The sequence below is a fragment of the Pavona decussata genome, unplaced genomic scaffold (genome assembly GCF_977016875.1).
Source record: "Pavona decussata unplaced genomic scaffold, jaPavDecu1.1 SCAFFOLD_127, whole genome shotgun sequence".
Lineage (NCBI taxonomy): Eukaryota > Metazoa > Cnidaria > Anthozoa > Scleractinia > Agariciidae > Pavona > Pavona decussata.
Window position 1 is genome coordinate 917,018 of NW_028145541.1, and position 12,633 is coordinate 929,650.

At 38.8% G+C, this 12,633-nt stretch overlaps 1 pseudogene across 1 annotated transcript; it reads left to right on the forward strand.

Annotated features, from left to right (window-relative positions):
- Positions 1-1,893: 1,893 nt before the first annotated feature.
- On the forward strand, positions 1,894-7,272 carry LOC146469080 (uncharacterized; annotated as a pseudogene). The gene is made up of 5 exons (XR_014867290.1): positions 1,894-2,793; positions 3,294-3,508; positions 4,915-5,011; positions 5,292-5,441; positions 6,089-7,272. The product of XR_014867290.1 is annotated as an uncharacterized LOC146469080 (transcript).
- The last annotated feature ends 5,361 nt before the right edge of the window (positions 7,273-12,633 follow it).

Consider the following 12,633-nt stretch of genomic DNA (forward strand, 5'->3'; position numbering starts at 1 on the left):
ATCAAAAAGTTTGTTTTTGACACGGGTGTGTGTGCATCCATCTAGTAGGCTCAGGTCAATTACACAACTGTTGTGTAACAATATTTATCTGCACAGCTCAACTGAAGGCAGGAAAAATATCTTTACTTACGGAAACTTCCTAAATAATCCCTTTTGTCACTGTGCTTAGCCGCGGAGATTTTGAATTTGTTTCACAAAGCCTCCCGTGGTCGCACTCTTGCCATCATTCACTCGTCGCGCAATTTTGTTTTAGAAATGAAAAAATAAATGAATAAATGCATCCAGTGAGCAGAGGTTGACCAGCTGCAATTTTTTAAATAGAATTTTATTTCAATTTCAGTTGTGCTGAGGACAAGTATGAATTGTCTTATAATGAGGAACATAGGGAATTAAATAGAGATGAAGCTCGGGTAGCATATAGTTACTAGAAGTGTCCTTTTGCTGTGTTTATAGTCATGTACCGGAACCTGTACCCCAAGTCCAGTTTTCGTTCTTGTCCTTACACGGTGTTGGTAAAATGCCCGGGACAATTTTATAGCATTTTCGATGAAATTGGTCAAAACGTAGGTGATAAATTGTATTTTTACCACAAAAGCCACTGCTCAACAACGCCAACGGAAGCGTTTCCAGTTCACTAGCGCCCGCGAACGGATATGCGCAGGAAAATTGCGCAGAACGTTTTTCCGCTCTGAATATGCATACTAATCTTAACATTGACATATGAAACTTGATGTAAATAAATAAATCTTGATATTTTGTCCCTTTTGTACAAGCATTTCTCCCTGATCACTGTTTCCGGCCCTGCAAACTGGACCACATTTAAGAATTGGTTCATGTTTAGCATGCGTATATCGAGTTTAATATGGATGCAAGCGGGAAGTTTGGAGGGAGGGCACGAGAGAAGCGTAAGAGTTACTCAGGGCGTAGCCGAGAGCAACTCTAGCTTGTTGAGTGTTCAAGAAGCTAGAGTTGCTCTCGGCAACTCTTACGCTTCTCTCGTGCCCTCCAAACTTCCCGCGTGCATCCATATTAAACTCAATACGATACACGCACGCTAAGCATGAACCAATAGGCCTTATTACGGTTTTCGACGCCATTTTGAAGAGTAGGCAAACAGGCTTGAAATAACAGTGTTTGTATGGAAATCCGATGTCTAATAATTTTCATAAAACATCGCTTCTGAAAAATTCATGAATTGGAAACTTTTGGATTAGGAAAAGGATTTTAAGAAAAAAATTGGAGGGATGTAGCTGTGCCAGAAAGCGTCTAGTCGTGTTTTGAACTTTCTATACATTTCCCTGTATTTTTTTCTCGCAAACTATTTTTAGTGGCTGTTCACGGCTGGTTCTCTTTACAGACAAATGTATGGAAAGTTCAAAACACGACTGGACGCTTTCTGGCACAGCTACATCCCTCCAATTTTTTTCCCTAAAATCCTTTTCCTAGTGCTAAAAGTTTCCAATTCATGAATTTTTCAGAAGCGATGTTTTATGAAAGTAATCAGTTGACATCTGATTTCCATACAAACACTGTAAGTTATTTCGAGCCTGTTTGCCTACTCGTCAAAATGGCGTCGAAAACCGTGATAAGGCCTATAGAGTTTGTGCACGACGGCCATGCTGGAGGACCGAAACAATACAATGATTTTCCTTTGGGAAATATATTCTATTTTTATGCAAATATCTTCTATTGTTTTAGTCCTCCAACATGGCCCCTGTGCACACACTCTATTCTTAAATGTTTAACGGTGTGCATATGTTGTCAGCGGTGCTGCTTTTAATTACGAGGCTTTTGTTTCGTTAGCCTGTGAACAGGCGACAAAAGCTCGACAGGCCATACACAAGTTTCTCTAACTTGACACGTGATACCTGTTTACTGACAGAAATATCCAAATAAGGTCTGAAAAAGTGGAAATGCATGCTTCTTAATTTGTTGTGTTTTCATTCAAAATAGGAAAATGAAAACTCATCAGGCACAAATGACCTGTGATGTTGAACACACGATGGTTAAGTCCAAAGCTCTATCAAATCCTCCAAACCCGCTACAAATACTCGGGAGAAGCGCAGAGCCTTAAAAACCAATTTAGCTCTGAAAAAACATACTCGCGAGAGCTAGATTAAGCTGTAGATTTATAAAGTTCTAAAACACGCGCCAGGGAGTCGCGTAGGCTTAACAGTCTTTATTTACACGCCAAATTCTGAACCGCGGGAAGCCCAAATGACAAAATCATTATTTTCATAAGAAAACTCGTACTGGCTTTTGCCTCGAAAGATTTTCCAAAATAGTTATTTGGAATTCACACTAAAGGAAAATTTTTTCAGTCAATTAGTCGATTTTCTTGTGATTTCGGAGCAATATAGCTACAAGAAAAAGCTCAGCTAACTTAAACTCACAGCTGCAGCTGCAGCTGCCCCCTCTGCCCCCCGCTATGTACGGCTCAGGCCGTCTGCCACGGGTTATTTGGTCTCTCTAGCACCAAATTAAACTTTGGCCATATTCATATTCATATTCATAAATAATCAATTTCTTTCATGACTTAGTGCATATAATAATTGCTCACACCCTAAATTCGATCGACAGTAAAACTCTTTCCTAGTGTTCGCTACGTCTTGCAAAAGGACAGATCGTTGTTGAAAAGATATTTCTTCTTTCGTGAAAACAGCATGATGTCAAACGGTGTGAGTCTACTGTTAGTGGTGCTGCTGCTACTTCACAATAGAATGTTGTACAAGGCAGCTGGCTCGCTTGCTTCAAACTTAGAGTCGATGTCAACCTTCGTTGAGAGACATGAAGGTGAGTATGTCAACAGAAATAAAAATAAGGAGCTGTGCAAGTGATCACGGACGATTTCAATTCAAAAGGCAAAATTATACACACGCTTTCTGCACTGCCTTTATAGAAAAAAGGTAAGTTAGATTTATTGGTCTGGGAAAAGGAAATTGAACATGCTAGGTAGACCTTTAAACTAGGTTAATGTGACAAACATCCTGCTTACTCCTAGCATCTGAATGTCGATAAGTGGTAAATGAGAAAGAAATGAGATGTTATGTTATTAGCTTGATGAATAAATAATACCTACAAGTAACACAGGAATACTCGAAAAAAGAAAGAAAAGTTATGTTCAGAATACAGTTTCGAATATTCAGGCGTTCTGCAGACGTGTCGTTTAGTTTTGTATAGGTTTTTTTTTCTTCAATAGGTACCTCGGGCTACCGCTCAAATAAGCAATGTTTTGATCTCAGTTCAATCATTAATTTTTATTCATTATTTTCTATTTGTTTGATCATTTCCAGGATACTCTCTGTTGGGTCATGTGATTGGTTATTGTGCGGAAAGTGAAATAGAATGCGGATTACAATGTTTGAGAAATGACAGTTGCAAGTCATACAACTGCCTGACCACTAATGGTCAAAAAACGCAAGCGTGTCACTTGAGTGGACAAACAAGAAAGTCCAAACCGGAAAACTATAAGGAAAACAAACGATGGATTTACTTTGAGCTGATACAGGTACGTATGATCAGACGATTGCTGTCGGTTACTGAGGGGATGAGGAAATAAAAGAAGACGAGAACGTCTAAAACAAAGAGCAAGGACATGAATGAATGAAAAACAGAAAGCAAGAACATGTGTGTTCATGCAATTGCAACTTTATAGTGCGACTACTATTACCATCATCATCATTTATTTTGCTTTCTGAAGCTAATGACAATTTTGCAAATAGTACTGTTTAAATAGAAGAAAAAATTAACATTTTAATTGCAATGTATTATTAGAGCCTGAGGACTAAGTTAACTGGAAAGTTTTCTAGTTAGCCCCCAGCTTTTAGTTTCGACTTTTAATACAGGTGAAAAGAATATGCTACGGGGTTTCAATTGTTGTTTTCCTACCACTCGTGATTGGTTCAATCGGCTTTGGTTGAAATTCATTGTTCTTGTCCTGTAATCTGATCGGTCAGTTTTGTTTAAGTGACCCGGGAACAGTAGTCGCACTGTAATTTATTTTGTTGTACTTTACAAACTGTCTGAGGACGTTGGTGGTTCCAGTCTGTTGCCCTTTCGATTACATTGTATGCTTGGTAGATACCTTTGCTCCATATTGCCTCTAACCAACACGGTCCACCCAGGAAATAAAATGCCAGGGGGATTCAAACAAGCGCTTTGTGTATCCTAGGGCTTCAGATCCAGGATTATTCTTTATTTGTTTTTGTCGCCAGGTGTAATTCGTTACAATACAATGCAATGCAATACAATACGATACAACACAGTTCCATACAGTACAGTACAGTACAGTACAGTCCAGTACAGTACAGTACGGTACGGCACAGTTACAGTTACAGTTACAGTACAGTACAGTACAGTACAGTACAGTACAGTACAGTACAGTACAGTACAGTACAGTACAGTACAGTACAGTACAGTACAATACAATACAATACATAATTTGTCTGTCTATCTATTTGCCTATCTGTATATATTAAATTATTTTTCGCCTGCCTAAGGCAATCGCAGGCCCTGTGGCGGACACCCCAAACAGCTCTCTTCCGTTATTGTGGATTAAGTTCACTAGTAGACTCTGTTCTCCATTACTGTCTTCACCATAGCCTTAGATGGCCGTCCCGAGTCCGTCTTACCATGAGTGGGTTCTCATAGGATGATTCTGTTGGTAGAGAGCTCTGGATGTCAATGGCAGTGGCCTGCAAGGGCGAGGCGTCGAAAGTTCGTCATCCAGACGCTATACAATACCATACAATGTCACACAACGTTTCTTTATTGAACACCCTCTACAGGGGATTTTCAGTTAAAATACACAACAGTGCAACTGAGGTTCTTGAGCAGCTTTTAAGACGAAGGCAAATTGGGCCGCTGGATGGTTTGAAGTTGACTAATTCTATTTGTTTTCTTTATTCCATTCAGATTGTCAGCTCGAAATATATTTGTCAAAACGGTTGGAGCACAGTAGAAAGTCCCTGCATCTGTAACCTGGGATATAAGGGAATCAGTTGTCAAAAAAGTAAGTGTAAATAACACTCTGCACCCACTTCTCACTCTCCTTCACTCTGTTCTTGTTAACGTTTTAAGAAACGTTTAACTAACTCACTCATTGAGCCATGAGACGCTTCTTGTATTGTATAATGTTCTAGATACATCTGAAATTCTATTTTAGTAACATTACACCATTGTGTAAAATTTCTCTTTTAACCTTAATTATAATTCAAAGACAGGTAAAACCTAAAAATGCCTTCAGAATGTGACTTCCTTGAAGTAGTTTGTGTTTTTCTGCTACTTCCTAGAGAAACTTGGTTATTTTCATTCAAAGCCTGGAAATTCCTGCAAACACATCCGGGACTCTGGAGACTCCATTGGAAACGGGGAGTACTGGATCGACCCTGAGAAAAACGGAAAGCCACTAAAAGTCTACTGTGATATGACAACTGACGGAGGTAATGAAATATAACAGTATAGACCTCTTTCATAATGGTGGGCATAATTAGTATTCTTTTATGTGCATGCAAATACGCCTTCTTGACCTCGCTTTTGAGTGAAAATACTTTTGTTTTTACACATGCTAGCGAGGCCAGGAAGGCTAATTTAAATGCATACAAAAGAATAACAATTAAGCCCTCCATTTATGAAAGAGGTCTATTGTTTGTTTCTATGATAACGTTTTCCAAGAAAAAGACACAAAATCGAAACAAAGACTATAGCAATTATTTTATACTGAAAACTGACTCATACTGAGTATTCCTCCACAAACATGTTGTAATTTCTCCTTTGAGATGATGCAAAACACTAAAATTCTCCAAGATTACTTTTCTAATATTTCCCACAGGTTATCAGATCCCTTCAGATACGGTTGCCTAGGGCGGGTCTCGTAATCTGAAGGCACCAGGTTCGATTTCCTTCTCTGACCATTAGTTGGATTTGTTTCAAGGTAGTCCCTACTTCAAATCTTGAGCCATGCTATGTTAATAACCAAATTGTTAACGTCAGTGTGACATTTGTAAGGAGTTTCTGTTCTGTTTGTTTAGCTTCTAGCTGTAAATCTAACGGTGTATAAATAAACTGGCTTTTTTCGTTGTCGTTTTAGGAGGCTGGCTTGTTGTTGTTGTCAATGGACGCAGTCGACGCTTACACTCCTCCTTCTGGCTGGACCGCTGAGCAGACTTACCGCGGGATCAGCAACTATCACAACAACCGAATGGGTATCACTAAAAGCGCTATGAACCAGCTGAGAGCAAACTTGCCTTTTACTCAACTGAGGTTCCACTGCAGTAAACAAAAGCCGGGGCGTACCTTTCACGTGATCACGGTCCTCAACAGCACTGGTGAAGCTGTAGTCCAGTATTTCAGCGGCCAAACGGATGTGTTGCCAGCCTCGTGTGGATCGTTTCAGAGAATGGTCGACGATAACTCGATGTTGTCTGTAGAATATGGTCGGTGGGGAAATGACGGTTTGCACTATGTCGGAAAGTGGGGTCACTATAATAAAAAGGGCCAATTGAGAATGTACGACCACGCAGCATTTGTGGCCCACAAGTATTACTGGGTTATTGATGGAAGCTATTGGCTCTGCGATGACGTGGGAAGTAATGCCATCGTATCCTTGGGAGATTTCTGGAAAATCTACGTACGCTGAAAACGCGTACAGATTTCATCCACCTTGATTGCGCACAAACCTTTTTGGCTTTTCTATTTTAATCATCGTAACTTAGGACTTAAGAAGGGCATTTAGCTAAAGAAACTAGCTTATGGACGATTCCGATCCTCATGAAACGATTTTTTTTGTGGACTTATATGTTCACAGCTGAACTGAATACATACATGACTTCTAATGATACGTTACTGATATTAACTTATTATTAACTTATCGTGATGAGCAAGATAGTTCAGTTCACTGTTATATATGGAGTTTGCTGCTACTGATTAGTTCAAGAGGAGCGTGAAGACATAAAATTAGACCTAAGGGCAAAAGTTTTCTTCATTCTGATATTTCAATGTCATCAGAACTCCCCCTTCAGTTTATTTGCTTTTATACACGAGACCCTCGATCACGTGACTGCTAAATGTCGTGGAGGCACGCACTCGCCATTTGCCCAAGTTTTCCGTAGAATTTCTCATCATTAATCTTTCCAGAGAAGAAATTTAGTTTTTCATTAGAATTGTCGGTGTTCGCTATCCGGTATCTCGAGAAGAGACCAAACCGTGGCTTGATCTTCCCCTCAGAGTAAGGGAAACCAAGGTCACAGGATCCACCTCAGGATTGGGCCCAGGGACGGCGAAGCCGGGGGTGGGAAGGGGGGGGGGGGGCTGGGGGGCTTAACCCCCCCCACTTTTTGTGAGGACGACATTCTATTTAACAATTAGATTATGAGCTCGAGATTTCTATCGCGTGATAGCTGATGAGGGCGCAGCCCGAATCAGCTATCATGCATAGAAATCGAGAGCGAATAATCTAATTGTTTTAGTATAAATCTACTAGTCGTTCAAAACTAAACAAGTAAATTAATTATATCCTCATCGCAGACACTTCGAAAACGCGAGGAAGCGGCCGCCATTTTGTTGAAAACCGCTACTCACTATCTATCACAGAATAGATAGCGAGTAGCGTAGCCAATCAGAGAACGGCATTCGTGATAGAACAGTAGTAGATTTATACTAATTTGTTTTAGTATCCGAGCACAGCTAGTGACTACTACTGGAGACTATACTTTAAAGCATTAGATTGCTCAAGATATGTTATAAAAAAGCGTTTCAACCAGCCAGCATTTCTTGTTTACAAGAAGCGCGACGAAGCGCGAGTGACGCGCGACGCGAAATCTTTGAATGTACACGAACGAGATTTAATTATTAGCCAAGTAGTATGAATCTGTAAGCTAGTACACGTTAATTCTGCCACCAGTTCAACAGGAGAGCGTTCGTTTTCAACTACTAGATGAGTGGAAAACCTGGCTTCGTTCTCAAATCAAGCACATTTTACTCATTTGTCCATCCTAAACACTCACAAGACAAGACTGGATGGCATTTGCCTGGTACCGGCTGCCAATGCTTTTGTATAGCTCAATAGCAAAACTTGTAACAATATGTTGTAAAACGCCATTTTATAGTTGTTATGAAATTTAGTTACTGTTATTGACAGTTATTGTTGTCATTCCAGAGTCATTTTTAAGCAAGGGATCGTATCTCGTAGCATTTTTGACTGAATAGTAAACTACTTCCGTTAACGTTAATTCGATTTATGCTCACAAGTTACTTGAGAAAAGACGTAAAATACATAAAAGTATTCACTAGTTGAAAATAGTGTTTGAATCGTACTTGCTTTATTTTGTGACGAGAATTTACAAAGCTACAACCTTATAGAAAAACTGTCGGAAACTTTTCGACAGAAAATATGTCATGGAGAATGTTGTTAATACCATTTCCGAACCTCTAGATTTCAAAATTTTCCGGGGGGATGACTCCAGACCCCATCCTCCCCCCCCAGTTGAAAATAGCCTCCACCGTCCCTGGATCCAGTACTCGCCGTATCCTTTGTAATCTCCAGATTCCCAGTTGTCGGTTTTCAAGAATAAGCAGACTGATGAGGACTCCAGCTAGATATAGCTACATTTTTTTAGATATCTGAGACATTCATTTTACACGTAGTACCCTGGAAATAGTCAAAAATTGCCCTAACTTCGTTATTAATTCCTCCGGTACGCTCCAGCATTGTCGATCCTTAGCTGAACTGTTGTACCTCGGCTAGACTTGGGATAAAGCTAACTATCAATTCACCAAAGTTTCGGATCGCTTTTAACGTACTTGGTACACTTGTTTGTTGTTGTTTGTTTTAATGATACCAATAATCATAATAATAAAGATCTTTTAACGGGGGGGGGGGGGGGGGGACGGCATACAACAACGGGGATTTTTAGTAGAGTCTTTCATGAAATATATAGCAAAATTGAAGAAAACAACGAACAAAATTTACAAAAAGTTAAATGTTTGTACTTTAAGGCTGGTTTACACGTACGAAGCAAGCATAAGCACAAGGTTGTTTACACGTGCGATAAGCATAAGCACAAGGTGACACGCGCAGGCACAGTGAATTAAAATTTCGGCGCCGAAATTTTAAATCCAAGATGGCGAAGATTCACGCCGCCATTTTGAAAAAATAGTCAATTTTTTTTACATTTTTTTTTGTTTCTTTGTGTTTTTTTTGCTTGCGTTATCCCGGTTTACACGGGCGACGCAACGACGCAAACAACAACAAGCACCTTGCAGCAGTGCAGTAGCGGCTTATAATACCACAGGTACCCCAAGATTTATGAGAGATATAGGCCGTGACCTTTGCGTGAGTGTTATAATTTGAGCGTCACGGCGAGCATTGCGTAACGGCGAAATTATAAGGATTTGAATGGGAAAAAGCAATTCCTACTTCAGTTTAAAAGTGCCAACGAGTTTTTAAATAAACTGGCTGAACTCCTTTGTCTGTTGTTTTTTTCTCCTATGTGGTTTTTGGAGCGATTTCTCGTGATTCCAGTGAGTTTAAAAAAAAAAAAACCTCACAAACAAAAACAAAATATGTTCTTTACCGCATTAATACGGTATTATGATACTGGTGAGGCTTATAAACACGTGTTGTGTTTATTTTCAAATGTTTGATATAGCTAGGGTCCTGCGACATGATTTGGTACAGTGCACTTAACAAATCGACGGCAGTTTTCTATGGTCTATACTCTTATAGACCATAAAATGACGTCAAAAAATGTTCAAAACTCAAGGGGAACCACGAGCCGCAGGCGAGTGGTTTCATTGCCAAGTTTTGGACATTTTATGGCGTCATTTTATGGTCTGTAAGAGTATAGACCATAGAAAACTGTCGTCGATTTGTTTTTTACAATAACATGGAAAAATTACGAGCGGAATTGGCTATTTTTTTCGTTGAGAAAGCGCGCGCGTTACATCTGACGTCATTTTTATTGTCTGTACTCTCATAGACAATAGCTACGAGCCAATCAGCACGCGGAAATTTGGACATTTATTGTAAAAAACACAATTCAACATTAATAAATCGGTTCTTTAGCTATGTGCAACACTTCCAAAAAAGACCTGTGCATGTATAAGGCTTTTGTCATTACTGAGAGTCCGTTAGGTATCTGAACCAGTATCTGCGCAAATACAGCCGCTTCTAGATCTCATCCTTTCCTGCCGCTTGGCGTACCTTTTCTTCGCGCAAACGCCTCTAAGGCCACCGGCCAACGCCGGATAATTTTCATTCAATTCAGTCTTTATACAAGGCAAAACTGCACTCAACACGGCGCAGAAAGTTATCAAGACAAACCGACAGAAACTTGCAAAGAAAATTACCATTTTTGTTGGCCTTAGCTTTTGCCTACGAAGACAAATACGTGCATAAATGAGAAGTTATTCAGAAACGACAGAAACTATGTACAAAGACTATCCGGCTGATCCTAGCATGCAAAAAACGATACGACAGAGAGCCCAGGTCATAGTAATATTGTATTCTAAATTTTTTATGAGAGGACAACACACTAGAAAATCAAATATTACATTCTTAATTTTTTATGAGAGAGGACTTGGGAACAAACAACATATTAATAGAAACTGTTAAATTCTCTTGGGACTGAAAGTTTCTACGACGCCCTCCCTGACCCTCTCTCAGCTAAATTATAAATTGTGGATCTCATAGTTTTATATTCAAATCTTCTTCTAAACACATGTACATAGCAGATTGATTAGCAAAATGTGGATGCTTTTCCAGGCCTTTGTTACTCTTTTGTTTATTTTCCGATCCAACATTCTGCTAACCGGAGCAAACCTCTGCAGGAGCAGTGTCTGGTGAGTAAAAACATGTTTAAAAATTCGTTTATAATATAACTTGTAACCGTGTTGGCCAATCTTGGTTTCTGAAGAGTATATATACCTTGAGGTGTGTTAAGTATAGCTCTGCTAAGTATGAAACTAACCCTTGAAATTGAATGAAATCTTACTGAATGTTGTAACAATTTACAGTACAGCTGTTTCATTTATAGGACAAAGAAGTGCTGAAAAATTAAGATGACATCTTTCTAAAAGATACTATGTGCTGTTATTGTAACATTTTAAATTCTCGATCCGGTTATTGCCGCAAACCTTGTTTCGCCTGTGCTGTTATGCAATTTCATGGTTGACTCGATTTTTCGAGATACCTGCAAGAGTCCACAGAATAATTTTCTCGTCAAATGGTTTAATACTGCTAATTTTATTTTCCTTTTAATTTTAGACCGTGCTCTTCAAAATCACGTGATTGGTACGACCTGGTCCTTGATGAGTTTGAGTGCCAGCTGTCATGTCTGTCAAATGAAACGTGTGAGTCATTTAACGTACACACCAATAGGCGGAATCGTACTCGCATCTGTTAATTGAACAATGCCACACATCACATCAGATCATTTGTGTCATTTGAATCAGGAGTAACTCGTTAGGTTAGCTTTGGGCCATTTGTAAATTTTACTTCACAATTCTTAGTATCAATTTTAGTAGGTAATTTAATTAAGCTAGTTTTTAGCCGCATTTAATATTTGTTTCATTTTTTTTTTTTTGGAGAATATTCTTTGAATGGGAATTTAGTTTCCCCCAATTATTCTCCGGTCATGCGCTTTTTATAACTTTTAAAATTTCATTTTTTTTTTTTTTTATTGTACATATACTAGCATGGCAAAGCATTATTAAACATTAAACATAAAACATTAAAGAATCCGGAAGATCTTAAATGGAAGGAAGGTTCATCATAGCTGTGAAGGTATAGCTTTTTATTTATTATTATTTTTGTTGATTCTAAACTGTATAATACGAAGCATAACAGCTTTAACATGCGTGTTCATATTTAACAATTATTCCACGAGCGCGCGTTGGATATGATATGGTAAATAGCCAGCGAGGCACGTAGCGCCGAGTTGGCTATAAACATCTCATATCCAACAAGCGTGAGTGGAATAATTGTGTTACTAAAAACAATTAAGAAATATTGTTGGATCTTGCCGATTTCACTTTACAAGAACAACAAGAAGACAATTTTAACGGTCGCCATGATTTCTCCGGCATTGTATAATGGCTTATATACCATGACCGTTAGGCCAATCAAATCCCTGGAATTGCATCAGGATTTTACCATGATCAAGTTTTTAACATATGATCATATATGGATTATCTATTTTAGAGTGGTTCACAACTGAGTAGACTAAAACCAAAGATCAAGTAGCATGGAACTGAGGTCAAAATAACAAGCATGTTTACGTAACTAAAGACACAGAGTGTTAGAATGTATCCAGGTCTTACTTGGTCAGAGGGGATAACTTTAAGCTGCTATCCAGCGGATAAAATGTATTCTCAGTTTTATACATCATCAATTTCTTTCACTCCTATTGGATGAAACAATTTCTGGAGTGGACAAACGGTGAAATAAGGAAATTACGAGCAATATTGTGTTGCGTGTTTTAGGTGCTTCAACTAAACAGAACACTAGAAAAATCAGACAAGAGCCAACCTGATTATCTATTACCCCCGAAAGGATCAATAAGGCATTGGAAGGAACGAGAAAATTAATTTGTGTTACTTTCTACTTGTTGTAATTAAATCACTCGTTTTGTAAAA